Here is a 27,855-nt window from a genome sequence, read left to right on the forward strand (position 1 = left end):
GCACTATCGGATGGTCAGTGCTGAGGGAGTGGGCACTGTCGGAGGGTCAGTACTGAGGGAGTGGGCACTGTCGGAGGGTCAGTGCTGAGGGAGTGCCGCACTATCGGATGGTCAGTGCTGAGGGAGTGGGCACTGTCGGAGGGTCAGTGCTGAGGGAGTGGGTACTGTCAGAGGGTCAGTGCTGAGGGAGTGGGCACTGTCGGAGGGTCAGTGCTGAGGGAGTGGACACTGTCAGAGGGTCAGTGCTGAGGGAGTGTGCACTGTCGGAGGGTCAGTGCTGAGGGAGTGTGCACTGTCAGAGGGTCAGTGCTGAGGGAGTGGGCACTGTCAGAGGGTCAGTGCTGAGGGAGTGGGCACTGTCGGAGGGTCAGTGCTGAGGGAGTGCCGCACTGTCGGAGGGTCAGTGCTGAGGGAGTGGGCACTGTCGGAGGGTCAGTGCTGAGGGAGGGGGCACTGTCGGAGGGTCAGTGCTGAGGGAGTCCCGCACTGTCGGAGGGTCAGTGCTGAGGGAGTGGGCACTGTCAGAGGGTCAGTGCTGAGGGAGTGGGCACTGTCGGAGGGTCAGTGCTGAGGGAGTGGGCACTGTCGGAGGGTCAGTGCTGAGGGAGTGGGCACTGTCGGAGGGTCAGTGCTGAGGGAGTGGGCACTGTCAGAGGGTCAGTGCTGAGGGAGTGGGCACTGTCGGAGGGTCAGTGCTGAGGGAGTGGGCACTGTCGGAGGGTCAGTGCTGAGGGAGTGCCGCACTGTCGGAGGGTCAGTGCTGAGGGAGTGCTACACTGTCGGAGGGTCGGTGCTGAGGGAGTGGGCACTGTCGGTGGGTCAGTGCTGAGGGAGTGGGCACTGTCAGAGGGTCAGTGCTCAGGGAGCGCCGCACTGTCGGAGGGTCAGTGCTGAGGGAGTGGGCACTGTCAGAGGGTCAGTGCTCAGGGAGCGCCGCACTGTCGGAGGGTCAGTGCTGAGGGAGTGGGCACTGTCGGAGGGTCAGTGCTGAGGGAGTGGGCACTGTCAGAGGGTCAGTGCTGAGGGAGTGGGCACTGTCGGAGTGTCAGTGTTGAGGGAGTGCCGCACTGTCGGAGGGTCAGTGCTGAGGGAGGGGGCACTGTCGGAGGGTCAGTGCTGAGGGAGGGGGCACTGTCGGAGGGTCAGTGCTGAGGGAGTGCCGCACTGTCGGAGGGTCAGTGCTGAGGGAGTGGGTACTGTCAGAGGGTCAGTGCTGAGGGAGTGGGTACTGTCAGAGGGTCAGTGCTGAGGGAGTGGGCACTGTCAGAGGGTCAGTGCTGAGGGAGTGGGCACTGTCGGAGTGTCAGTGTTGAGGGAGTGCCGCACTGTCGGAGGGTCAGTGCTGAGGGAGGGGGCACTGTCGGAGGGTCAGTGCTGAGGGAGGGGGCACTGTCGGAGGGTCAGTGCAGAGGGAGTGCCGCACTGTCGGAGGGTCAGTGCTGAGGGAGTGGGTACTGTCAGAGGGTCAGTGCTGAGGGAGTGGGCACTGTCGGAGGGTCAGTGCTGAGGAAGTGCCGCACTGTCGGAGGGTCAGTGCTGAGGGAGTGGGCCCTGTCGGAGGGTCAGTGCTGAGGGAGTGCCGCACTATCGGAGGGTCAGTGCTGAGGGAGTGGGCACTGTCGGAGGGTCAGTGCTGAGGGAGTGCCGCACTATCGGAGGGTCAGTGCTGAGGGAGTGGGCACTGTTGGAGGATCAGTGCTCAGGGAGTGGGCGTTGTCGGAGGGTCAGTGCTGAGGGAGTGGGCACTGTCGGAGGGTCAGTGCTGAGGGATTGCCGCACTGTCAGAGGGTCTTTGCTGAGGGAGTGGGCACTGTTGGAGGGTCATTGCTGAGGGAGTGGGCACTGTCGGAGGGTCAGTGCGGAGGGAGTGGGCACTGTCGGAGGGTCAGTGCTGAGGGAGTGGGCCCTGTCGGAGGGTCAGTGCGGAGGGAGTGGGCACTGTCGGAGGGTCAGTGCTGCGGGAGCGCCGCACTGTCGGAGGGTCAGTGCTGAGGGAGTGGGCACTGTCGGAGGGTCAGTGCTGAGGGAGTGTCGCACTGTCGGAGGGTCAGTGCGGAGGGGGTGGGCACTGTCGGAGGGTCAGTGCTGAGAGAGAATGTGATTTTTGGCCTAAACTGCTCCATCCCTCTTTATAAAATAAATCTTTCATTTCTGGAATTATTCAAACGCACCTCCTCTGAACAATTTCCAATCCCACCTCAAGTAAAGGGACCAAAACTATCTACAATTCTCCAGGTGCAGGCTCAGTAATGCCTTGTACAGTTGCAGTAATATGTCTCTTACACTCTCATCCTTTAGCAATAAATGCCAGAATTCCACCTTCCCTCCCCTCTCACCGACAGGACAGATTCGTGTCGTTCATGTGTAATGACACCCAAATCTCAAAACTGGCTAATGCCCAAATCCCTCTGCAGTGAAACACTGTGAAATTTCTGTCCATTTCAATAATCGAAGGCTTTTCAATCTCTCCCACCAAAACAGATAACCTCACACTTCCCTGAGTTTGAACTCCCTCTGCCAAACGGTGACGCATTCACCAAAGCTCTCCAGGTCTATTTGGAGATTTCTTGTCTCGTCGTTGCCATGTACTGTCCCACCTACTTTTGTGTCATCTGCAAATTTGGCGACTTTCTATCCTTACATCTGAGTTATGAGTATAGCTTGTCAGGGAGCGAACTCTATGATTCCCTACTTGCTTAATAATTAGAAACAGCCCGTTTCATATGGATTTCCCGGCTGTGCCCAGGATTCATCGCCCCATCCCTAGTTGCCCCCCTTGAGAGTGTGGGGGTGAGCTGTCTTCTTGAACCGCTGCAGTCCCTGTGCTGTAGGGTAGACCTGAGGGAGGGAATTCCAGGATTCTGACCCAGGAAGGAACGGCGATGGGTTTCCAAGTCAGGACGGTGAGGGGCTCGGAGGGGAATTTGCGGGGTGGGTGGGGGGTGGGGGGGTGGTTAATGAGATGCTTGCCTTCATTAGACAGGAGTGGAATGGAGGAACAGACAAGTCTTGTTCCCAACTGTTTCAAACATCAGCGAGGCCACAGTTGGGAGGGTTGTGTGCAGTCCTGGTCCCTCCACTATTGGAAGGATGGGATTATACAGGGTGGGGTGGGAAGCAGAGAGAGATGCCCCAGGGTGTTGCCTGGAATTGAAAGTCTCTGCTATGAGCTGAGACTGGATCGGCTGGCTCTGTGTTCCCTGGAGCAGAAGGGGTTGTCTAACTGACAGATACAAACTGATGAGAGGCATAGAGCAGATTGTGAGAATCTCTTCCCCTTCGTGACAGACATGTCTAAGAGCAGGTAGCGTTGGTTTAAAACGAGAAGGAAGTGGTTTAGTGAGGATCGGAGAAAGAATGTTTCCGCCAGAGGGTGGTAGAAACGTGGAGAGTGCTGCCTGAGAGGAGGAGTGGGGGAGACAGGTACACTCCCAAAGTTTAGGTAGCATCTGGATGAGCACTTACAACATCAGGCCACAGCTGGCTATGGGTGAGGTGGGATTGGTGCAGTTTGCTGTTTGTTGGTCTGCTTAGACGCAGTGGGCCGAAGGGCCTTTGGCTCTGTCACTCTATGACTCTGTGTGGGATAGTATTGTCACATAGACACAGTGGGCTGAAGGGCCTGTTATGAAGCTGCCTGACTCTATGACTCTATGTGGGATAGTATTGTCGCATAGACGCAGTGGGCCAAAGGGCCTGTTTCAAAGCTGCATGACTCTATGACTCTGTGTGGGAGAGTATTGTCACATTGACACAGTGGGCCGAAGGACCTTTGGCTCTGTGACTCTCTGTGGGATAGTATTGTCACATAGACACAGTGGGCCGAAGGGCCTTTGGCTCTGTGACTCTCTGTGGGACAGTATTGTCACAGAGACACAGTGGGCTGAAGGGCCTTTGGCTCTGTGACTCCCTGTGGGATAGTATTGTCACATAGACACAGTGGGCCGAAGGGCCTTTGGCTCTGTGACACTATGTGGGACAGTATTGTCACAGAGACACAGTGGGCCGAAGGGCCTTTGGCTCTGTGACTCTATGTGGGACAGTATTGTCACAGAGACGCAGTGGGCCGAAGGGCCTTTGGCTCTGTGACTCTATGTGGGATAGTATTGTCACAGAGACACAGTGGGCCGAAGGGTCTTTGGCTCTATGACTCTATGTGGGATAGTATTGTCACAGAGACGCAGTGGGCCGAAGGGCCTTTGGCTCTGTGACTCTATGTGCTGTGGGCCCAGGATTGCAGGGGCTGCCTGACTCTATGACTCTGTGTGGGATAGTATTGTCACAGAGACACAGTGGGCCGAAGGGTCTTTGGCTCTATGACTCTATGTGGGATAGTATTGTCACAGAGACGCAGTGGGCCGAAGGGCCTTTGGCTCTGTGACTCTATGTGCTGTGGGCCCAGGATTGCAGGGGCTGCCTGACTTCCTGATGTTGCTCCTGCTCTCCGCTGTTTGATCAGCAAGTGGAATAAATGGACAATGAGGCAGGGAGTAAGAGTTGATGACTCGAAATCAGTTTAAAATGGTTTAACAGCTCAGCCATAAGAAAGCAAGTTAACCCGGAGTTCACCTGTAAACTTGAGAAATAAACAAAACCGCTAAAAGTTCTGGAACACATTCCTTCACAATATAACTCGGAAAACTAAAGTTAAACATTACAGCCCTCGAATGGATCAGGCAGGTATCTCTGACAATGGCTTCATGACCATCTTTAGACGAGTGATTCCAGGTTGTTATTAGATACAAATTCCAGCATCTGCTAAAGCAGGATGGGAACCTGGGTCCCTGAGTCGCGAGGTAAGCAGTCGAGCAACAATACCACGAGCCCATTACCTCCCTTGCTTCATACTATCCACAAATTGGCAATATCGCATTGGTCCCCATTTCCAAACAATTGAGATGTCAGCTGGGGCCCGAGTACTGATCCTTGTGGTATCCTCAGTGGAAGAGGAATCCATTTATTCTGAATCTCTGCTTTCCCTCTGTCTGTCTGTCTGTCTGTCTGTTAGCCAATCATTAATCCATGCCAGTACATTCCACACACCCACCACTCTCTGTGTAAAGAACCAACCTTCAACATCTCCCTTAAACCTTGTACCAATCACCTCAACATTATGTCCCCTCATGATAGCCATTTCCACCCTGGGATAAAAGTCTCTGGCTATCCACTCTATGTCTCTCAGCATCTTGTACACCTCTATCACCTCTCATTCTTCATCACTCCAATGAGAAAAGTCCTAGCTCCCTCAACCTTTCATTATAAGACATACCCTCCAGTCCAGGCAGCATCCTGGGAAATCTCCTCTGCACCATCTCTAAAGCTTCCACATCCTTCCTACAATGAGGCAACCGGAACTGAACACAATATTCCAAGTGTGGTCTAACCAGGGCTCTATAGAGCTGCAGCATAACCCCATGGCTCCGAAACTCAATCCCCTGCTAATGAAAGCCAACACACCACACGCTTTCTAAACAACCCCGTCATCCTGAGGGGCAACTTTGAGGGACCAACACCCCTCTGTTCCTCCACACTGCCAGGAATTCTGCCTGTATTCTGTATTCAAATCCCACCTTCCAAAGTGAATGACTTCACACTTTTCCAGGTTGAACTCCGTCTGCAACGTCTCAGCCCAGCTCTGCATCCTGTCAATGTCCCATTGCAACCTACAGCAGCCCCTCCACACTATCCACAACTCCAACAACCTTCGTGTCATCGGCAAACTTACTAACCCACCCTTCCACTTCCTCATCCAAGTCAGTTCTAACAATCACAAAGAGCAGAGGTCCCTGTGGAACATCACTGGTCACTGAGCTCCAGGCTGAATACTCCACACCTACCACCACCCTCTGTCTGCTATGGGCCAGCCAATTCTGTATCCAGACAGCCAGATTTCCCTGTATCCCATGCCTCCTTACTTTCTGAATGAGCCTACCATGGGGAACCTATTTAAACACCTTGCTAAAATCCATGTACACCACATCCACTGCTCTACCTTCATCAATGTGCTTTGTCAGATCCTAAAAGAATTTAACAAGGTTTGTGAGGCATGACCTGCCCTTCACAAAGCCGTGCTGGATATGTCTAATCAATCTACTTGGATTTCCAAGTAATCATAAATCCTGTCTCTCAGAATCCTCTCCAATACTTTGTCTACCACTGACGTAAGACTGACTGATCTGTAATTCATAGGATTATCCTTATTCCCTTTCAAGGGAATAATATTTGCCACCTTCCAATCATCTGGCACTCCCCCAGCGGACAGTGAGGATGCAAAGGTCATCACCAAAGGTGCAGCAATCTATTCCCTCACTTCCTGTAGTAACCTCGGGTTTATCCCGTCTGGCCCTGGGGATTTATCTATCCTCATGTTTTTCACAATTTTCAGCACATCCTCCTTCCTAATGCCAACCTGTTTGAGCATATCAATCTGTTTCACGCTGTCCTCACAAACGACAAGGTCCCTCTCAGCAGTGAATACTGAAGCAAAGGATTGATTAAGGACTTCCCCAAGTTTCTCCGATTCCAGGTGCAACGTCCCTGCCTATCCCTGATCGGCCCTATCCTCACTCTGGCCATGCTCTTGTTCCTCACAGAAGTGTAGAATGTGTTGAAGATTTCTTTAATCCTACCCGCTAACGCTTTTTCATGCCTCCTTCTCGCTCTCCGAAGCCCATTCTTCAGTTCCTTCCTGACTGCCCTGTAACCCTCTCGAGCCCTGTCTGATCCTCGCCTCCTCAACCTTAAGTAAGCTTCCTTCTTCCTCTTGACTAGCTGTTCCTCACCCCTTGTCACCCAAGGGTCTTTCAAATCTGGGTGAACTATTCCCATTGGCTCGCCCTGACTGACTTTGTTTGTCAAACACAACCTTCCCGTTCACAAATCCATGTCTGTCCATGTCCATCCTATCGTTTAGAACAGACTGCAGCATTTTCCCAACTCCTGATGGTAGACTAACAGCTCGGATGTTCCCTGTTTTCTCTCTCTCGCTCCCATTTTATATTTGCTCCTTTCCAATCCACAAACACCTACACCCACAAACATCCCCTCACTCCCCCCCCTCACCGATGATCAGTAACAGCAGGGGGTACCATCCCCCCCCTCACCGACGCTCAGTAACAGCAGGGGGTACCATCCCCCCCACCGATGCTCAGTAACAGCAGTGTGTACCATCCCCCCCCTCACCGACGCTCAGTAACAGCAGTGTGTACCATCCCCTCCCCCCACCGACGCTCAGTAACAGCAGTGTGTACCATCCCCCCCCTCACCGACGCTCAGTAACAGCAGTGTGTACCATCCCCCCCCTCACCGACGCTCAGTAACAGCAGTGTGTACCATCCCCCCTCCCCCCCTCACTGACGCTCAGTAACAGCAAGGGGTACCACCCCCCTCCCCCCCTCACCGACGCTCAGTAACAGCAAGGGGTACCACCCCCCCTCCCCCCCTCACCGACGCTCAGTAACAGCAAGGGGTACCATCCCCCCTCCCCCCCACCGACACTCAGTAACAGCAAGGGGTACCATCCCCCCTCCCCCCCACCGACACTCAGTAACAGCAGTGTGTACCATCCCCCCTCCCACCGACGCTCAGTAACAGCAGTGTGTACCATCCCCTCCCTCCCACCGACGCTCAGTAACAGCAGTGTGTACCATCCCCTCCCTCCCCCACCGACGCTCAGTAACAGCAGTGTGTACCATCCCCTCCCTCCCACCGACGCTCAGTAACAGCAGTGTGTACCATCCCCTCCCTCCCACCGACGCTCAGTAACAGCAGTGTGTACCATCCCCTCCCCCCCCCACCGACGCTCAGTAACAGCAGTGTGTACCATCCCCTCCCTCCCACCGACGCTCAGTAACAGCAGTGTGTACCATCCCCTCCCTCCCCCCCACCGACGCTCAGTAACAGCAGTGTGTACCATCCCCTCCCTCCCCCCCACCGACGCTCAGTAACAGCAGTGTGTACCATCCCCTCCCTCCCCCCACCGACGCTCAGTAACAGCAGTGTGTACCATCCCCTCCCTCCCCCCCACCGACGCTCAGTAACAGCAGTGTGTACCATCCCCTCCCTCCCCCCACCGACACTCAGTAACAGCAGTGTGTACCATCCCCTCCCTCCCCCCACCGACACTCAGTAACAGCAGTGTGTACCATCCCCTCCCTCCCCCCACCGACACTCAGTAACAGCAGTGTGTACCATCCCCTCCCTCCCCCCACCGACACTCAGTAACAGCAGTGTGTACCATCCCCTCCCTCCCCCCACCGACACTCAGTAACAGCAGTGTGTACCATCCCCTCCCTCCCCCCACCGACCCTCAGTAACAGCAGTGTGTACCATCCCCTCCCTCCCCCCACCGACACTCAGTAACAGCAGTGTGTACCATCCCCTCCCTCCCCCCACCGACACTCAGTAACAGCAGTGTGTACCATCCCCTCCCTCCCCCCACCGACACTCAGTAACAGCAGTGTGTACCATCCCCTCCCTCCCCCCACCGACGCTCAGTAACAGCAGTGTGTACCATCCCCTCCCTCCCCCCACCGACGCTCAGTAACAGCAGTGTGTACCATCCCCTCCCCCCCCACCGACACTCAGTAACAGCAGTGTGTACCATCCCCTCCCTCCCCCACCACCGACACTCAGTAACAGCAGTGTGTACCATCCCCTCCCCCCCACTGACGCTCAGTAACAGCAGGGGGTACCATCCCCCCTCCCCCTCACCGACGCTCAGTAACAGCAGTGTGTACCATCCCCCCTCCCCCCCACCGACGCTCAGTAACAGCAGGGGGTACCATCCCCCCTCCCCCCCACCGACGCTCAGTAACAGCAGGGGGTACCATCCCCCCTCCCCCCCTCACCGACACTCAGTAACAGCAGTGTGTACCATCCCCCCCCCCCTCACCGACGCTCAGTAACAGCAGTGTGTACCACCCCCCCTCCCACCGACGCTCAGTAACAGCAGTGTGTACCATCCCCTCCCTCCCCCCACCGACACTCAGTAACAGCAGTGTGTACCATCCCCTCCCTCCCCCCACCGACACTCAGTAACAGCAGTGTGTACCATCCCCTCCCTCCCCCCACCGACACTCAGTAACAGCAGTGTGTACCATCCCCCCCCCCTCACCGACGCTCAGTAACAGCAGTGTGTACCACCCCCCCTCCCCCCCTCACCGATGCTCAGTAACAGCAGGGGGTACCATCCCCCCTCCCCCCCCACCGACACTCAGTAACAGCAGGGGGTACCATCCCCCCTCCCCCCCCCACCGACGCTCAGTAACAGCAGGAGGTACCATCCCCCCTCCCCCCCCCCACCGACACTCAGTAACAGCAGGGGGTACCATCCCCCCTCCCCCCCACCGATGCTCAGTAACAGCAGGGGGTACCATCCCCCCTCCCCCCCACCGACGCTCAGTAACAGCAGGGGGTACCATTCCCCCCTCCCCCCCACCAACGCTCAGTAACAGCAGGGGGTACCATCCTCCCTCCCACCGACGCTCAGTAACAGCAGTGTGTACCATCCCCTCCCTCCCCCCCCACCGACACTCAGTAACAGCAGGGGGTACCATTCCCCCCTCCCCCCCCCACCAACGCTCAGTAACAGCAGGGGGTACCATCCTCCCTCCCACCAACGCTCAGTAACAGCAGGGGGTACCATCCTCCCTCCCACCGACGCTCAGTAACAGCAGTGTGTACCATCCTCCCTCCCACCGACGCTCAGTAACAGCAGTGTGTACCATCCCCTCCCTCCCCCCCCACCAACACTCAGTAACAGCAGGGGGTACCATCCTCCCTCCCACCGACGCTCAGTAACAGCAGGGGGTACCATCCCCCTCCCACACCAACGCTCAGTAACAGCAGGGGGTACCATCCCCCTCCCACACCAACGCTCAGTAACAGCAGGGGGTACCATCCCCCCCCCCCCACCAACGCTCAGTAACAGCAGGGGGTACCAGCTACAAGATGCACTGCAGAAATGACCAAAGATCCTCAAACAGTACCTTCCAAACCAGCACCTTAATATTGCCTCTAACACTGAGGACAGCCAAGTATAGCTGGGTGGCACGGTGGCTCATTGGTTAGCACTGCAGCCTCACAGCACCAGAGACTCTGGTTCGATCCCACCCTCGGGTGACTCTCTGTGTGGAGTTTTCATGTTCTCCCTGTGTCTGTGTGCGTTCCCTCACACATGGACAGGTTAGGGTGAATCGGCTGTGCTAAATTACCCCATAGTGTTCAGGGATGTGTGGGTTAAGTGCATTAGACAGGGGTAAATGTAAAGGGGGAAGGGGATAGATCTTGGTGGGAGACTTCTCAGTGTGGGTGTGTTGGGCCAAATAGTCTGTTTCTACAGCGTAGAGGCTTTATGATTCGATGACAGTTGCAAATATATCTGGGACACTGCAACACTGGTTATATACTAACATCAATACTCAGGGAGAAGGTGACACCTACACTCAGAGAGGCCTCAGCCACTGAGACAATATGGGTAGGCCTCAAAAACACGATGGGTGCAATCACTCTGATAGCATTACACTGTCAGACCCCCAACAGCCACAGGGACATTGAGGGACAGCAATGTAGGCTGTCACTGGGGGTAACTGAAAATGTGTTGCTGGAAAAGCGCAGCAGGTCAGGCAGCATCCAAGGGAACAGGAGAATCGACGTTTCGGGCATAAGCCCTTCTTTAACTTCTCCAACATTGACTGGGACTCCCTTGGAGCAAGAGGCTGAGATGGGGCGGAATCTGTTAGGTGCATCTCAGAGGGGATTCTTGGAACAGTATGTAGGTAGTCCAACCAGAGGAAGGGCCACACTGGGCCTTGGATTGGCGAATAAGCCTGGCCAGGTGAGGGACCTTTTCAGTGGGAGGGCATTTTGGAAGCAGTCATCACAACTCCTCAATATTGAAGATAGCAATGAATAAGGGTAAGTCAGGACGTTGCGGGAAGGCACTAAATCGGGGAACGGCAAATTACATTAGAATTAGGCAGGAGCTAGGGAGTGTTAATTGGGAGGAGCTGTTATCAGGCAAGGCCACTTTTGACACATGGGAGTTGTCAAAGCCCTGCTGGGGAGAGTTCAGGATCAGCATGTTCCATTAAGGAGGAAGGACAAGGATGGCGACCCTTGGATAATGAGGGAGGTTGTGAATTTAGTAAAAAGGAAAAAAAGAGGCATATGTAAGGTTTAGGAAGCTAAACTCAGACAGGCCTGTGAGGAATATAAGGAAAGCTGGAAGGAACTGAAGAAGGCAGTGAACAGAGCAAGAATATGCCATGAAATGACCTTGGCAACGAGGGATAAAGTGAATCCCAAGGCTTTAAAAACAAAAGCATAACTAGGGAGAAGGTAGGACCACACTCAGATAAAGGAGGGAACTTGGAGGCAGAGGATGAGGGTGAGACCCTAAATGACTGTCGGTACTCACTCAGGAGAAGGAGATGGAGGATAGGGAGATTTGGCTGGAGCTAGGGCATTTTAGATCAAGAGAGAACTGGTTTTGGGTTTCTTGAGGAGCATTAAGGTGGATAAGTCCCCAGGGTCTGATGGTTTCTACCCCAGGTTACCGAGAGAGGCAAGAGAGAGATTGCTGGGACCTTGACCCCAATCTTTGTATCCTCACCAGCCACTGGAGAGGTCCCCGAGGACTGGCAAGCAGCCAACGTTCCTCTGTTCAGGAAGGGAAGTGGGGATAATCTAGGAAACTATAGTCCCTGAGTTTCACATCGGAGATAGGGAAGTTTTCGGAGAGAATTCTAACAGACAGGATTTACATGAATTTAGAAAATCATGATTTAGTTAGGGCCAGTCAGGGCAGGTCATGTCTTACTAACTGGATTGAATTTATGGAGGAGATATCGAAGGTGATCAATGAAGGTAGACCAGTGGACATTATCGACATGGATTTTAATAAGGCTTTCAACAATGTCCCTCATGGTAGGTCATCCGGAAGATTAAGGTGCACGGGATCCACGGGGATTCAGAATTGGCTTACCCAAGGAAGGGAGAGGACGGTGTCAAAGGGTGTTTCTCAGGCTGAAGGTCCGTGGTGCATGGTGTTCCTCAGGGGTCCGTATATATATATATACATGACTTGGTTGAAAATGTACATGGGTGACTTAGGACGTTTGCAGATGATACAAAGATCGGTGGAGTTGTGGATTGTGTAGAGGGTTGTCAAAGGATACAGTGGAATAGAGATCAGTTGCAGATATGGACGGAGAAATGGCAGATAGAGTTTAATCTGGGTCAGTGTGAGGTGCTGCACTTTGAGAGATCAAACGTTGAGAAAAAGTGTACAGTTTATGGCAGAACTCTGAACAGCACTGATGTACAGAGGGGTCTCGGGGTTCAACTCCATAACTCCCTGAAAGTGGCCATGCAGCTAGGTGGGGTGGTTAAGAAGACAATGGTGGGTATGCCTTTATTGGTCAGAGCATGGAGTACAAGAGTCAAGCTGTCATGTTGCAGCTTTGTATGACTTTGGTTAGGCCGCACATAGAGGGCTGTGTTCAGTTCTAGTCACCACATTACAGGAAGGATGTGGAGGCTTTAGAGAGAGAGGGTGCAGAAGAGGTTTACCAGGTTACTGCCTGGATTAGAGGGTATGTGCTATCAGGAGAGGCTAGACAAACTCAGTTCTGAGGAAGGGTCAGTAGACCCGAAACAGTTACAGCACCAGGGACACGGGTTCAATTCCCACCTCAGGCGACTGTCTGTGTGGAGTGTGTACACTCTCCCCGTGTCTGTGTGGAGTGTGTACACTCTCCCCGTGTCTGTGTGGAGTGTGTACACTCTCCCCGTGTCTGTGTGGAGTGTGTCCCCTCTCCCCGTGTCTGTGTGGAGCGTGTACACTCTCCCCGTGTCTGTGTGGAGTGTGTACACTCTCCCCGTGTCTGTGTGGAGTGTGTACACTCTCCCCGTGTCTGTGTGGAGTGTGTACACTCTCCCCGTGTCTGTGTGGAGTGCGTACACTCTCCCCGTGTCGGTGTGGAGTGTGTACACTCTCCCCGTGTCTGTGTGGAGTGTGTACACTCTCCCCGTGTCTGTGTGGAGTGTGTACACTCTCCCCGTGTCTGTGTGGAGTGTGTACACTCTCCCCGTGTCTGTGTGGAGTGTGTACACTCTCCCCGTGTCTGTGTGGAGTGTGTACCCTCTCCCCGTGTCTGTGTGCAGTGTGTACACTCTCCCCGTGTCTGTGTGGAGTTTGTACACTCTCCCCGTGTCTGTGTGGAGTGTGTACACTCTCCCCGTGTCTGTGTGGAGTGTGTACACTCTCCCCGTGTCTGTGTGGAGTTTGTACACTCTCCCCGTGTCTGTGTGGAGTGTGTACACTCTCCCTGTGTCTGAGTGGAGCGTGTACACTCTCCCCGTGTCTGTGTGGAGTGTGTACACTCTCCCCGTGTCTGTGTGGAGTGTGTACACTCTCCCTGTGTCTGAGTGGAGCGTGTACACTCTCCCCGTGTCTGTGTGGAGTGTGTACACTCTCCCCGTGTCTGTGTGGAGTGTGTACACTCTCCCGTGTCTGTGTGGAGTGTGTACACTCTCCCTGTGTCTGAGTGGTTTTGCTCCGGTCTCCTCCCACAATCCAAAGACCTGCAGGTCAGGGTGAATTGGCCGTAATGTTAGGGGTATGCGTCAGGGGTAAATATAAGGGAATGGGGCTGGGTGGTTGCTCTTCGGAGGCTCAGTGTGGACTGGTTGGGCTGAAGGGCCTGTTTCCACACTGTAGGGAATCGAATCATTTACTCTGATTTCTCTCCACAGATGCTGCCTGATCTGCTGAGGTTTTGCAGTAATTTCAATGTATGTTTCTGGACAAACTGGGGTTATATTTGTTCGAGTCGTGCAGGCTGAGGAGAGACCAAGGGAATGGGGAGGAGACAGTGTGTGAAAAATATGAGGGAAACAGAGATAGAGACAGAGAGAGAGAGAGGACGGTTAACAACACACGATAGACAGGAGATGAGGACAGAAACAGAGAAAGACCAAAATACACTGAGGAAGACGAACAAACAGAATGACAGAGTCAGAGAGAGAGAGAGAGAGAGAGAGAGAGATTGAGAACAAGAGTCAGGATGTCATGTTGCAGCGTTAAAAGATTTGGTTAAGCCACACATAGAGTACTGCGTTCAGTTCTGGTCACCACATAACAGGAAGGACGTGGAGGCTTCAGAGAGGGTACAGAACAAGTTTATCAGAATTAGAGGGTATGAGCTGTAAGGAGAGGCTGGAAAAACTCAGGCTGTTTTCTCTGGAGTAGCAGAGGTTGACTGGAGTCTTGATAGAAGTCTATTAAACTATGAGATGTATAGATAGGGCTGACGGTCAGATCTATCTCCCAGAGTTAAAGTGTCGAGTACAACGTGGGTGTGTATTTAGGGTGAGAGGGGGAAGTTTAAAAGGAGATGTGAGGGGCAGGTTTATTACACAGGAGGGGGGAAGGGTCTGGAACACACTGCCAGGGGGTGGAGGCAGATACAATAGGGGCATTTTAGAGCCTTTTATATAAGCACATGGATTCTCAGGCAAGGAGGGGAATGGACCAAGGGCACGGAGAAGGGGTTAGCTGAACTTGGAGTCATGATCAGCACAACATTGTGGGCCGAATGGCCTGTTCCTGTGCTGTGTTCTATGTTCTATATCCGAGACACTTTAACACTGTGGCATTGATGCTGAATGTAACATCAATGACGTGATACTGGAGCTGTGTAAACCATCGGTTAGGCCCTAGCTACACAGCAGTTCACAATCCACATTGGAGCAAGGATGGATTGTACTGGAGGGGGGAAAGAGGGAGACTCCCAGCGTAAAGCCCTTAGATGGAGCATTTCAGCGACAGACAGAGACAGGATAAGCTCGGGGAGTGGGGGGAGGGGGGGGAGTTCCCTTGGAGCAGAGAGGGGCAACCGAATAGAGGGGAGTGAGATCCTGAGGGACATGACAGGGGGGGTGGGGGGGAACCTGATAGAGGGGGGGGGAGATCCTGAGGGACACGGACAGGGGGGGTGGGGAATCTTGAACTCACTGCCTGGGAGGGTGAGGAAGGATCAAAGGGGGAGCTTGTGATGCCAAGGCAGACAGGGCGAGGGTCACAAACGTGAGCTGGCTGTTTTTGACCAGCACAGACTGAATGGGCTGAAGGTCCTTTATCTGTGACTCGCTGGAACACTGTCACTGTAGCTTGGTGTTTATCAGGGCTGAGTGCTCTGTGCTACATCGGGGCACAGTCTGTCCTATCAGTTCTGGGTTTTGATAAAGCTGCTCAAAATAGCCTTCGAATGTTAAAATAGTTTCCCGCAGAACTTCCTGTTTCTATTACGCTCACTGAATTCTTACTCACTGTTCCTGAAACCTGCTGGTCCCTTCACCCTGTGAACAGAGCACCCCCCACCCCCTCCTCTCTCTCCCTCTCTCTCTATTTCTATGTGTTTCTCTCCTTCTCTTATTCCTCCTCTCTTTCCCCTTCATTCCTTCTCTCAATTGCTGCCTCTTCTCATTTCACTCTCTCTCTCCCTCTCTGTCTCTCCTCCCTCCTTCCCTCTCTCTCCCTCCCCCTCTCTCCCCTCTTCTCTCTCTCTCTCCTCCCTTCTTGTCTCTCTCTCTCCCCTCCTCTCTCTTCCCCCTCCCCCTCTCTCCTCCCTCCCTCCCCTCTCTCCTCTCTCCTTCTCTCTCTCTCCTCCCTCCTTCTCTCTCTCTCTCTCTCCCTCCTCCTTCTCTCTCTCTCCTCCCTCCTTCTCTCTCTCTCCTCCCTCCTTCTCTCTCTCTCCTCCCTCCTTCTCTCTCTCCTCCCTCCTTCTCTCTCTCTCCTCCCTCCTTCTCTCTCTCTCCTCCCTCCTTCTCTCTCTCTCCTCCCTCCTTCTCTCTCTCTCTCTCTCCTCCCTCCTTCTCTCTCTCTCCTCCCTCCTTCTCTCTCTCTCTCTCTCCTCCCTCCTTCTCTCTCTCTCCTCCCTCCTTCTCTCTCTCCTCCCTCCTTCTCTCTCTCTCCTCCCTCCTTCTCTCTCTCCTCCCCTCCTTCTCTCTCTCTCTCTCTCTGACTCAGTCGTTCTGTTTGTTCGTCTTCCTCAGTGTATTTTGGTCTTTCTCTGTTTCTGTCCTCATCTCTCTGTCTATCGTGTGTTTTTAATCCCCCTCCCTCTCTTTCTCCCCCTCTCTCTCTGCCCCTCTCTCTTCCTCCTCTATCCCCTCTCTCTCTCCCCCCTCCCCCCTCTCTCCCTCCCACTTACTCTCTCTCCCTCTCTGTCTCTCTCCCCCTCTCCCTCTCTCTCCCCCACTCTCACTCTCTCCCCTCTCTCCCTCCTCCCCTTGCTCTCTCTCTCTCTCACCCCCTCTCCCCCCTCCCCCCTCTGTCTCTCTCCCCCCCTCCCCCTCAGTTTCTCTCTCTCCCCCACTCTCTCTCCCTCCCCCTCCCTTTCCCCTCCTCTCTCTATCCCTCCCCTCTCTCTCCCTCCCTCTCTCTCTCTCCCTCTCTCTCTCCCCCTCTCTCTCTCCCCCTCCTCTCTCTCTATCCCTCCCCCTCTCTCTCTCCCTCCCTCTCTCTCTCTCCCCCCTCTCTCTCCCTCCCCCCTCCCTCACCCCCCTCTCTCTCTCCCCCCCTCTCTCTCCCCACTCTCTCTCTCACCCCCCCTCTCTCACCCCCCTCTCACCACCCCCCTCTCTCACGCCCCCCTCACCCCCCTCTCTGTTTCCCACGTATGTTTCACAAACTGTCTCCCCCCCCCCATCTCCTTGGTCTCAGAATTAGCAGCAGAGTTTGTGTAAAGTGTTAAGAGGTAAAGTTAAGCTGTTACTGGGAACAAGTTGTAATGTATTAGAGCAGAGAACATAGACCTGGTCAGTGCAGGAAGCGGCCCTTCGGCCCACGATGCTGTCCCAAACTAATCCCTTCAGTTTGACCTTGGTCCATTTCTTGCAGATCCATGTGGTTAACTCAAAGACCCTTAAACACCCCCACGGTACCAGCCTCCATCTGGGAGGGTGTTCAACATTCCTACCATGCTCTGTGTAAAAGACCTGCTCCTCACATCTCCTTGGAACATTCCCTCCCTCCTTACCTTAAATGCACGCCCCCTAGTATTAGACATTTTAACTCTGGGGTCAACCCTATCTCATAACTTTATAAACTTCTATCAAGACTCTCCTCAGCCTGCACGACTCGAACAAATATAACCCCAGTTTGTCCAGAAACATACATTGAAATTACTGCAAAACCTCAGCAGATCAGGCAGCGTCTGTGGAGAGAAATCAGAGTAAATGATTCGATTCCCTACAGTGTGGAAACAGGCCCTTCGGCCCAACCAGTCCACACTGACCCTCCGAAGAGCAACCCACCCAGACCCATTCCCCTATATTTACCCCTGACGCATACCCCTAACATTACGGCCAATCCCACCCTGACCTGCAGGTCTTTGGAGTGTGGGAGGGGACGGGAGCAAACCCACACAGACACGGGGAGAGTGTACACACTCCACACAGACACGGGGAGAGTGTACACACTCCACACAGACACGGGGAGAGTGTACACACTCCACACAGACACGGGGAGAGGGTACACACTCCACACAGACACGGGGAGAGGGTACACGCTCCACACAGACACGGGGAGAGTGTACACGCTCCACACAGACACGGGGAGAGTGTACACACTCCACACAGACACGGGGAGAGGGTACACACTCCACACAGACACGGGGAGAGGGTACACACTCCACACAGACACGGGGAGAGGGTACACACTCCACACAGACACGGGGAGAGGGTACACGCTCCACACAGACACGGGGAGAGGGTACACACTCCACACAGACACGGGGAGAGGGTACACACTCCACACAGACACGGGGAGAGTGTACACACTCCACACAGACACGGGGAGAGTGTACACGCTCCACACAGACACGGGGAGAGTGTACAAACTCCACACAGACACAGGGAGAGGGTACACACTCCACACAGACACGGGGAGAGTGTACACACTCCACACAGACACGGGGAGAGGGTACACGCTCCACTCAGACACGGGGAGAGTGTACAAACTCCACACAGACACGGGGAGAGGGTACACACTCCACACAGACATGGGGAGAGGGTACACACTCCACACAGACACGGGGAGAGGGTACACGCTCCACACAGACACGGGGAGAGTGTACAAACTCCACACAGACACGGGGAGAGGGTACACACTCCACACAGACACGGGGAGAGTGTACACGCTCCACACAGACACGGGGAGAGTGTACAAACTCCACACAGACACGGGGAGAGGGTACACACTCCACACAGACACGGGGAGAGGGTACACACTCCACACAGACACGGGGAGAGTGTACAAACTCCACACAGACACGGGGAGAGGGTACACACTCCACACAGACACGGGGAGAGTGTACACACTCCACACCGACACGGGGAGAGGGTACACACTCCACTCAGACACGGAGAGAGTGTACACACTCCAAACAGACACGGGGAGAGGGTACACGCTCCACACAGACACGGGGAGAGGGTACACACTCCACACAGACACGGGGAGAGGGTACACACTCCACACAGACACGGGGAGAGGGTACACGCTCCACACAGACACGGGGAGAGTGTAAAAACCCCACACAGACACGGGGAGAGTGTACACACCCCACACAGACACGGGGAGAGGGCACACACCCCACACAGACACGGGGAGAGTGTACACGCTCCACACAGACACGGGGAGAGTGTACACACTCCACACAGACACGGGGAGAGTGTACACACTCCACACAGACACGGGGAGAGTGTACAAACCCCACACAGACACGGGGAGAGTGTACACACCCCACACAGACACGGGGAGAGTGTACACACCCCACACAGACACGGGGAGAGTGTACACGCTCCACACAGACACGGGGAGAGGGTACACACTCCACACAGACACGGGGAGAGTGTACACGCTCCACACAGACACGGGGAGAGTGTACACACTCCACACAGACACGGGGAGAGTGTACACACCCCACACAGACACGGGGAGAGTGTACACACTCCACACAGACACGGGGAGAGTGTACACACCCCACACAGACACGGGGAGAGTGTACACACTCCACACAGACACGGGGAGAGTGTACACACCCCACACAGACACGGGGAGAGTGTACACACTCCACACAGACACGGGGAGAGTGTACACACTCCACACAGACACGGGGAGAGGGTACACACTCCACACAGACACGGGGAGAGTGTACACACTCCACACAGACACGGGGAGAGTGTACACACTCCACACAGACACGGGGAGAGGGTACACACTCCACACAGACACGGGGAGAGTGTACACACCCCACACAGACACGGGGAGAGGGTACACACTCCACACAGACACGGGGAGAGTGTACACGCTCCACACAGACACGGGGAGAGTGTACACGCTCCACACAGACACGGGGAGAGGGTACACACTCCACACAGACACGGGGAGAGGGTACACACTCCACACAGACACGGGGAGAGGGTACACACTCCACACAGACACGGGGAGAGTGTACACGCTCCACACAGACACGGGGAGAGTGTACACGCTCCACACAGACACGGGGAGAGTGTACACGCCCCACACAGACAGTCGCCTGAGGTGGGAATTGAACCCGTGTCCCTGGTGCTGTAACTGTTTCGGGTCTACTGACCCTTCCTCAGAACTGAGTTTGTCTAGCCTCTCCTGATAGCACATACCCTCTAATCCAGGCAGTAACCTGGTAAACCTCTTCTGCACCCTCTCTCTCTAAAGCCTCCACATCCTTCCTGTAATGTGGTGACTAGAACTGAACACAGCCCTCTATGTGCGGCCGAACCAAAGTCATACAAAGCTGCAACATGACAGCTTGACTCTTGTACTCAATGCTCTGACCAATAAAGGCAGACCCACCATTGTCATCTTAACCACCCCACCTAGCTGCATGGCCACTTTCAGGGAGTTATGGAGTTGAACCCCGAGACCCCTCTGTACATTAGTGCTGTTCACGGTTCTGTCATTAACTGTACACTTTTTCTCAACGTTTGATCTCTCAAAGTGCAGCACCTCACACTGACCCAGATTAAACTCCGGGGCAGCATGGTGGCTCAGCGGTTAGCACTGCAGCCTCACAGCACCGGGGTCCCAGGTTCAATTCCAGCCTCGGGTAACTGTCTGTGGGGGTTAGATTAGATTCCCTACAGTGTGGACACATCGACCCTCTGAAGAGCAACCCACCCAGACCCATTCCCCTACATTTACCCCTTCACCTAACACTACAGCCAATTTAGCATGGTCAATTCACCTGACCTGCACATTTTTGGACTGTGAGAGGAAACCGGAGCACCCGGAGGAAACCCACGCAGACACTGGGAGAATGTGCAAACTCCACACAGAGAGTCGCCTGAGGTGGGAATTGAACCCGGGTCTCTGACGCTGTGAGGCAGCAGTGCTAACCACTGAGCAACCATGCTCTCTGTGTGGTGTTTGCACATTCTCCCCATGTCTGCGTTGGTTTTCTCCGGGTGCTCCAGTTTCCTCCCATGGTCCAAAGGTGTGCAGGTCAGGGTGTATTGGCCATGCTAAATTGCCCGTAGTCAGAGGGAAATGGGTCTGGGTGGGCTACTCTTCAGAGGGTCAGTGTGGGATTGTTGGGCCGAAGGGCCTGTTTCCACACTGTAAGTAATCTAACCTAAACTCAATCTGCCATTTCTCCGTCCATATCTGTAACTGATCTCTATGCCACTGTATCTCTTGACAACCCTCTACACGATCCATAACTCCACCGATCTTTGTATCATCTGCATAAAAAAGGATAGACTAATGGAAAATTCAGGAATTCATAACATCATTAAGTAGAGTCGGGAGGGGCTCATGAAGAGGGAACAAAGAGGATAGATGAAGGGGAAGTGGTGGAAGGAATGAGTATGGGTTTTTGGATAAAGAATCGCGGATTCAGTTTCTTATGAAGATAAGAGCCCATGGTGTTGGGAGCAGTACTTTAGCACAGAGAGAGGGTTGTCTAATGACGAAAAGATAGAAACAATGACCAGAAGTTGCTGAAAAAACTCAGCAGGCCTGGCCTTTCCTGTGGAAAGGAATCAAAGTTAATGTTCTGGGTCTGGTGACGCTTCCTCAGAACTGAGTGGGAATGTGGGAACATAGAACTGGTCAGCACAGGAAGCAGCCCTTCGGCCCAAGATGCTGTCCCAAACGTGATGCCAAATTAAACTAATTCCTTCTGCTTGCCCTTGGTCCTTATCCACCCCATTTCTTGCGCATTTGTGTGTTTATTTAAAAGACCCTTAGACGCCCCGATGTGGATGTGGGAAGTTTGCAGATGAGACAAACGCAGCTGGGGAGAGCAAGGAGTGAGGATTCTACAGAAAGACCAGAGAGGGATTGGGTTAACTGAGAACGAAGAGTCGTGGAAAAAGGCAGGGGACAATGAGATCAGCCATGATCCCATCAGATTGTGGAGCAGAGACGTGGATGGGCTGAATGTTCTGACCCAGTGAGGGGGGGGGGGGGGGGGGGAGAGATAGTCTCAGTTGCGATGTTGATGAAGGTGCAAACAGACTGCAATCTGATCAGATTATTGTCGTCTCAGTCTGTCCACGATGGGTCAGTCAGCCCCTCAACCATCCACTCACTCACCGAGAGAAAATAACTCATTCCCAGCAAGGAACGGGGGAGGCAATTCAGCCCCCTGCTGTAACACAGGAACATGGGGAGGCCATTCAGCCCCCTGCTGTAACACAGGAACATGGGGAGGCCATTCAGCCCCCTGCTGTAACACAGGAACATGGGGAGGCCATTCAGCCCCCTGCTGTAACACAGGAACATGGGGAGGCCATTCAGCCCCCTGCTGTAACACAGGAACATGGGGAGGCCATTCAGCCCCCTGCTGTAACACAGGAACATGGGGAGGCCATTCAGCCCCCTGCTGTAACACAGGAACATGGGGAGGCCATTCAGCCCCCTGCTGTAACACAGGAACATGGGGAGGCCATTCAGCCCCCTGCTGTAACACAGGAACATGGGGAGGCCATTCAGCCCCCTGCTGTAACACAGGAACATGGGGAGGCCATTCAGCCCCCTGCTGTAACACAGGAACATGGGGAGGCCATTCAGCCCCCTGCTATAACACAGGAACATGGGGAGGCCATTCAGCCCCCTGCTATAACACAGGAACATGGGGAGTCCATTCAGCCCCCTGCTGTAACACAGGAACATGGGGAGGCCATTCAGCCCGACTATAACACAGGGACAGAGGGTGTATTGAGCAGTAATGGGAGAAGGCCATTCAGCTCCCCCCCACCACCCCGTAGTGATCCTGTTGCACAGGAAGAACAGTCAACAGTTTGCTGGGGGCTTAAACAATGATGTGAACATTCACCCACCTGCCACCTCATGGCCCTTAATCCCATCTCGACTGTCAAACCCAACCTTGAAGAATGTGCTTAAACTCCAACTCGATGGTTTCCTGAGGGAGAGAATTAGAGTCATAGAGATGTACAGCACAGAAACAGACCCTTCGGTCCAACCTGTCCATGCCGACCAGATATCCCAACCCAATCTAGTCCCACCTGCCAGCACCCGGCCCATATCCTGAAACAGTAACACCCTCATCCCAATACCTAGATGAATGGGTCCCCCAGTCCCTAGATTAATCCCCACCTTGGGATCTGATCTGTCAGAATACAATACAGCCCCCAGTCACTGAGACTGCTTCAGTATATGGGTGTATTTTGGGTGTATTGGGGTATTTCAGTATATGGGTGTATTTTGGGATGTATTGGGGTATTTCAGTATATGGGTGTATTTTGGGATGTATTGGGGTATTTTAGTATATGAGTGTATTTTGGGGTGTATTGGGGTATTTCAGTATATGAGTGTATTTTGGGGTGTATTGGGGTATTTCAGTATATGTGTGTATTTTGGGGTGTATTGGGGTATTTCAGTATATGTGTGTATTTTGGGGTGTATTGGGGTATTTCAGTATATGGGTGTATTTTGGGATGTATTGGGGTATTTTAGTATATGAGTGTATTTTGGGGTGTATTGGGGTATTTCAGTATATGAGTGTATTTTGGGGTGTATTGGGGTATTTCAGTATATGGGTGTATTTTGGGGTGTATTGGGGTATTTCAGTATATGGGTGTGTTCTGGGGTGTCTTGGGGGTATTTCAGTATATGGGTGTGTTCTGGGGTGTCTTGGGGGTATTTCAATATATGAGTGTATTTTGGTGTGTATTGTGGTATCTCAGAATATGTGTGTATTTTGCAGTGTATTGGGGTATTTCAGAATATGAGTGTATTTTGGTTGTATTGGGGCATTTAGGTATATTGGTGTATTGGGGTATTTCAGGACATGGGTGTATTTTGGGCTGTTTTGGGCATTTCAGTATATGGGTGTATTTTGGGGTGTATTCGTGTATTTCAGTATGTTGTATTTTGTGGTGTATTGCGGTATTTCAATATATGAGTGTATTTTGGTGTGTTTTGGGGTATTTCAGTAAATGAGTGTATTTTGGGGTTATTGGGGTATTTGCGTATATGGGCGTATTTTGGGGTGTATTGCGGTATTTTAATATATGGGTGTATTTTTGGGTGTTTTGTGATATTTCAGTATGTGAGTATATTTTGGGGTGTTTTGTGGTATTTCAATATATGAGTGTATTTTGGGTGTTTTGGGGTATTTCAGTATATGAGTGTATTTTGGGGTGTATTGGGGTATTTCAGTATATGGGTGTATTTTGGGGTGTTTTGGGCTATTTTAGTATATGAGTGTATTTTGGGGTGTTTTGTGGTATTTTAGTATATGAGTGTATTTTGGGGTGTTTTGGGGTATTTCAGTAATTGAGTGCATTTTTGCCGGTGTTGGGGTGTTTCAGTATATGGGTGTATTTTGGGGTGTATTGGGGTATTTCAGTATATGGGTGTATTTTCGGTGTATTGGGGTGTTTCTGTATACGGGTGTATTTTGGGGTGTATTGGTGTATTTCAGCATAATGGTGTGTTTTGTTGAGTATTGGGGTATTTCATTATATGGGAGTATTTTCGGGTATGTTGGGGTATTTCAGTATATGAGTGTATTTTGGAGTGTTTTGGGATATTTCTGTAAATGAGTGCATTTTTGGATATATTGGGGTATTTCAGTATATGGGTGTATTTTGGTGTGCATTGGTGTAATTCAGTATGTTGTATTTTGTGGTGTATTGCGGTATTTCAATATATGAGTGTATTTTGGGGTGTTTTGGGGTATTTCAGTATATGGGTGTATTTTGGGGTGTATTGCGGTATTTCAATATATGGGTGTATTTTGGGTGTTTTGGGGTATTTCAGTAAATGAGTGTATTTTGGGGTGTATTGCTGTATTTCAATATATGGGTGTATTTTGGGGTGTTTTGTGGTATTTCAGTATGTGAGTGTATTTTGGGGTGTATTGCTGTATTTCAATATATGGGTGTATTTTGGGGTGTTTTGTGGTATTTCAGTATGTGAGTGTATTTTGGGTTGTTTTGTGGTATTTTAGTATGTGTGTGTATTTTGGCTGTATTGGGGTATTTCAGTAATTGAGTGCATTTTTGCCTGTGTTGGGGTATTTCAGTACATGAGTGTATTTTCGGTGTATTGGGGTGTTTCTGTATACGGGTGTATTTTGGGGTGCACTGGTGTATTTCAGCATAATGGTGTGTTTTGTTGTGTATTGGGGTATTTCATTATATGGGTGTATTTTCGGGTATGTTGGGGTATTTCAGTATATGGGTGTATTTTCGGGTATGTTGGGGTATTTCAGTATATGAGTGTATTTTGGAGTGTTTTGGGATATTTCTGTAAATGAGTGCATTTTTGGATGTATTGGGGTATTTCAGTATATGGGTGTATTTTGGTGTGCATTGGGGTAGTTCAGTATATGGGTGAATTTTGGATGTATTGGGGTATTTCACCATATGGTATATGTTGGGTTGTTTTGGGGCATTTGAGTGTATGGGTGTATTTTGGGGTGCATTGGGTATTTCAGTCTAATGGTGCATTTTGTGGTGAATTGGGGTATTTCATTATATGGGTGTATTTTGGGGTATATTGGGGTATATCAGTATATCGGCGTATTTTGGGGTGTGTTGTGGTAGTTCAGTATATGGGTATATTTTGGTTTTATTGGGTTATTTCAGTATATGGGTGTATTTTGGGGTGTATTGGGGTATTTCAGTATATGGGTGTATTTTGGGGTGTATTGGGGTATTTCAGTATATGAATGTAGTTTGGGGTGTATTGTAGTATTTCAGTATATGAATGTAGTTTGGGGTGTATTGGGGTATTTCAGTATATGTGCGTATTTTGTGGTGTATTAGGGGATTTCAGTATATGAGTGTATTTGGATGGTGTATTGGGGTATTTCAGTATATGGGTATATTTTGGGGTGTATTGTGGTATTTCATTATATGAGTGTATTTTGGGGTGTATTGGTGTATTTCACTATATTTTGTGGTGTATTGCGGTATTTCAATATATGAGTGTATTTTGGGTTTATTGGGGTATTTCAGTAAATGAGTGTATTTTGGGTTTATTGGGGTATTTCAGTATAGGAGTGTATTTGGATGGTGTATTGGGGTATTTCAGTATATGGGCGTATTTTGGGGTGTATTGTGGTAGTTCAGTATATGGGTATATTTTGGTTTTATTGGGGTATTTCAGTATATGTGTGCATTTTGGGGTGTATTGGGGTATTTCAGTATATGAGTGTAGTTTGGGGTGTATTGTGTTATTTCAGTACATGGGGGTATTTTGGGTGTATTGGGGTATTTCAGTATATGGGCGTATTTTGGGGTGCATTGGGGTATTTTAATATATGTGCATATATTTGGGTTTTTTGGGGCATTTCAGTATATGGTTATATTTTGGAGTTTATAGGGGTATTTCAGTATATGTGTGTACTTTGGGTTGTATTGGGGTATTTCAGTATATGGGTGTATTTTGAGGTGTATAGGAGTATTTCAGTATATGGTTTTATTTTGGGGTGTATTGGGGTATTTCAATATATGGGTGTATTTTGGGCTGTATTGGGGTATTTCAGTATATGAGTGTATTTTGATGTGTATTGTGGCATTTCAGTATTTGGGGTGTGTTGGGGTATTTCAGTATATGAGTGTATTTTGGTGTGTATTGTGGCATTTCAGTATTTGGGATATATTGGGGTATTTCAGTATATATGTGTATTTTGGGGTGTATTGGGGAATTTCAGAATATGTGTGTATTTTGGGTTTTTTTAGGGTATTTTAGTATGTGAGTGTATTTTGGGGTGAATTGGGGTATTTCAGTACATGGGTGTATTTTGAGTGTATTGGGGTATTTCAGTATATGGGTGTATTTTGGGGTTATTGGGGTATTTCAGTATATGGGTGTATTTTGTGGTGTATTGCGGTATTTCAATATATGAGTGTATTTTGGGGTGTTTTGGGGTATTTCAGTAAATGAGTGTATTTTGGGTTTATTGGGGTATTTGAGTATATGGGCACATTTTGTGGTGTATTGGGGTATTTCAATATATGGTTTTATTTTGAGATGTGTTGCGGTATTTCAATATATATGTGTATTTTGGGGTGTTTTGTGGTGTTTCAGTACGTGGGTGTATTTTGGGGTGTTTTGTGATATTTCAGTATGTGAGTGTGTTTTGGGGTATTTCAGCATGTGAGTGTATTTTGGGGTGTTTTGTGATATTTTAGTATGTGAGTGTATTTTGGGGGGTTTTGTGGTATTTCAGTAATTGAGTGCATTTTTGCCTGTGTTGGGGTATTTCAGTATAGGGGTGTATTTTGGGGTGCATTGGTGTATTTCAGTATAATGGTGTGTTTTGTTGTGTATTGGGGTATTTCATTATATGGGTGTATTTTCGGGTATGTTGGGGTATTTTAGTATATGGATGTATTTTGGTTGTATTGGTGTATTTCAGTATATGAGTGTATTTTGATGCGTATTGTGGCATTTCAGTATTTGCGCTGTATTGGGGTATTTTAGTATATGAGTGTATTTTTGTGTGTCTTGTGGCTTTTCAGTATTTGGAGCGTATTGGGGTATTTCAGTATATGTGCGTATTTTGGGGTGTATTGGGGTATTTCAGAATACGTGTATATTTTGGGGTGTATTGGGGTAGTTCACTATATGAGGGTATTTTGGTTGTATTGGGGTATTTCAGGATATGGGTGTATTTTGGAGTGTATTGCGGTATTTCAGTACATGAGTGTATTTGGATGGTGTATTGGGGTATTTCAGTATATGTGTGTATTTTGGGGTGTTTTGTGGTATTTTAGTATGTGTGTGTATTTTGGGGTGTTTTGGGGTATTTCAGTATAATGGTGTGTTTTGTTGAGTATTGGGGTATTTCATTATATGGGAGTATTTTTGGGTATGTTGGGGTATTTCAGTATATGAGTGTATTTTAGGGTGTTTTGGGATATTTCAGTAAATGAGTGCATTTTTGGGTATATTGGGTATTTCAGTATATGGGTGTATTTTGGTGTGCAGTGGGGTAGTTCAGTGTATGGGTGAATTTTGGATGTATTGGGGTATTTCACCATATGGTATATGTTGGTTTGTATTGGGGTATTTCAGTATATGGGTGTATTTTGTGGTGCTTTGGGGCATTTGAGTATATAGGTGTATTTTGGGGTGTATTGTGGTATTTTAGTATATGAGTGTATTTTAGTGTGTTTTATGGTATTTCAGCATATTTGTTTATTTTCGGGTTTATTGGGGTATTTCAGTATATGAGTGTATTTTGGTTGTATTGGGGTATTTCAGTATATGAGTGTATTTTGGTGTGTATTGGGGTATTTCAGTATATGAGTGTATTTTGGTTGTATTGG

The 27,855-nt window shown here is 50.9% G+C and overlaps 1 protein-coding gene across 2 annotated transcripts in view; it reads left to right on the forward strand.

Annotated features, from left to right (window-relative positions):
- Positions 1 to 27,855, forward strand: part of LOC148138307 (uncharacterized) — a 92,358-nt gene that overhangs the window by 18,049 nt on the left and 46,454 nt on the right. Inside the window, exon 2 of one of the 2 annotated variants that reach the window (XM_087981597.1) lies at positions 11,933 to 12,033. The exons of the other annotated variant lie outside the window; for it this stretch is intronic. The gene's annotated coding sequence lies outside the window, so the exon portion shown is untranslated. The remainder of the gene's footprint in view (positions 1 to 11,932; positions 12,034 to 27,855) is intronic. 2 annotated transcript variants of the gene reach the window in all.

Source organism: Chiloscyllium plagiosum, unplaced genomic scaffold (assembly GCF_037043375.1).
Source record: "Chiloscyllium plagiosum isolate Xiang-an unplaced genomic scaffold, Cpla_swu_hap1 HiC_scaffold_40, whole genome shotgun sequence".
NCBI classification, from domain to species: Eukaryota; Metazoa; Chordata; class Chondrichthyes; order Orectolobiformes; family Hemiscylliidae; genus Chiloscyllium; species Chiloscyllium plagiosum.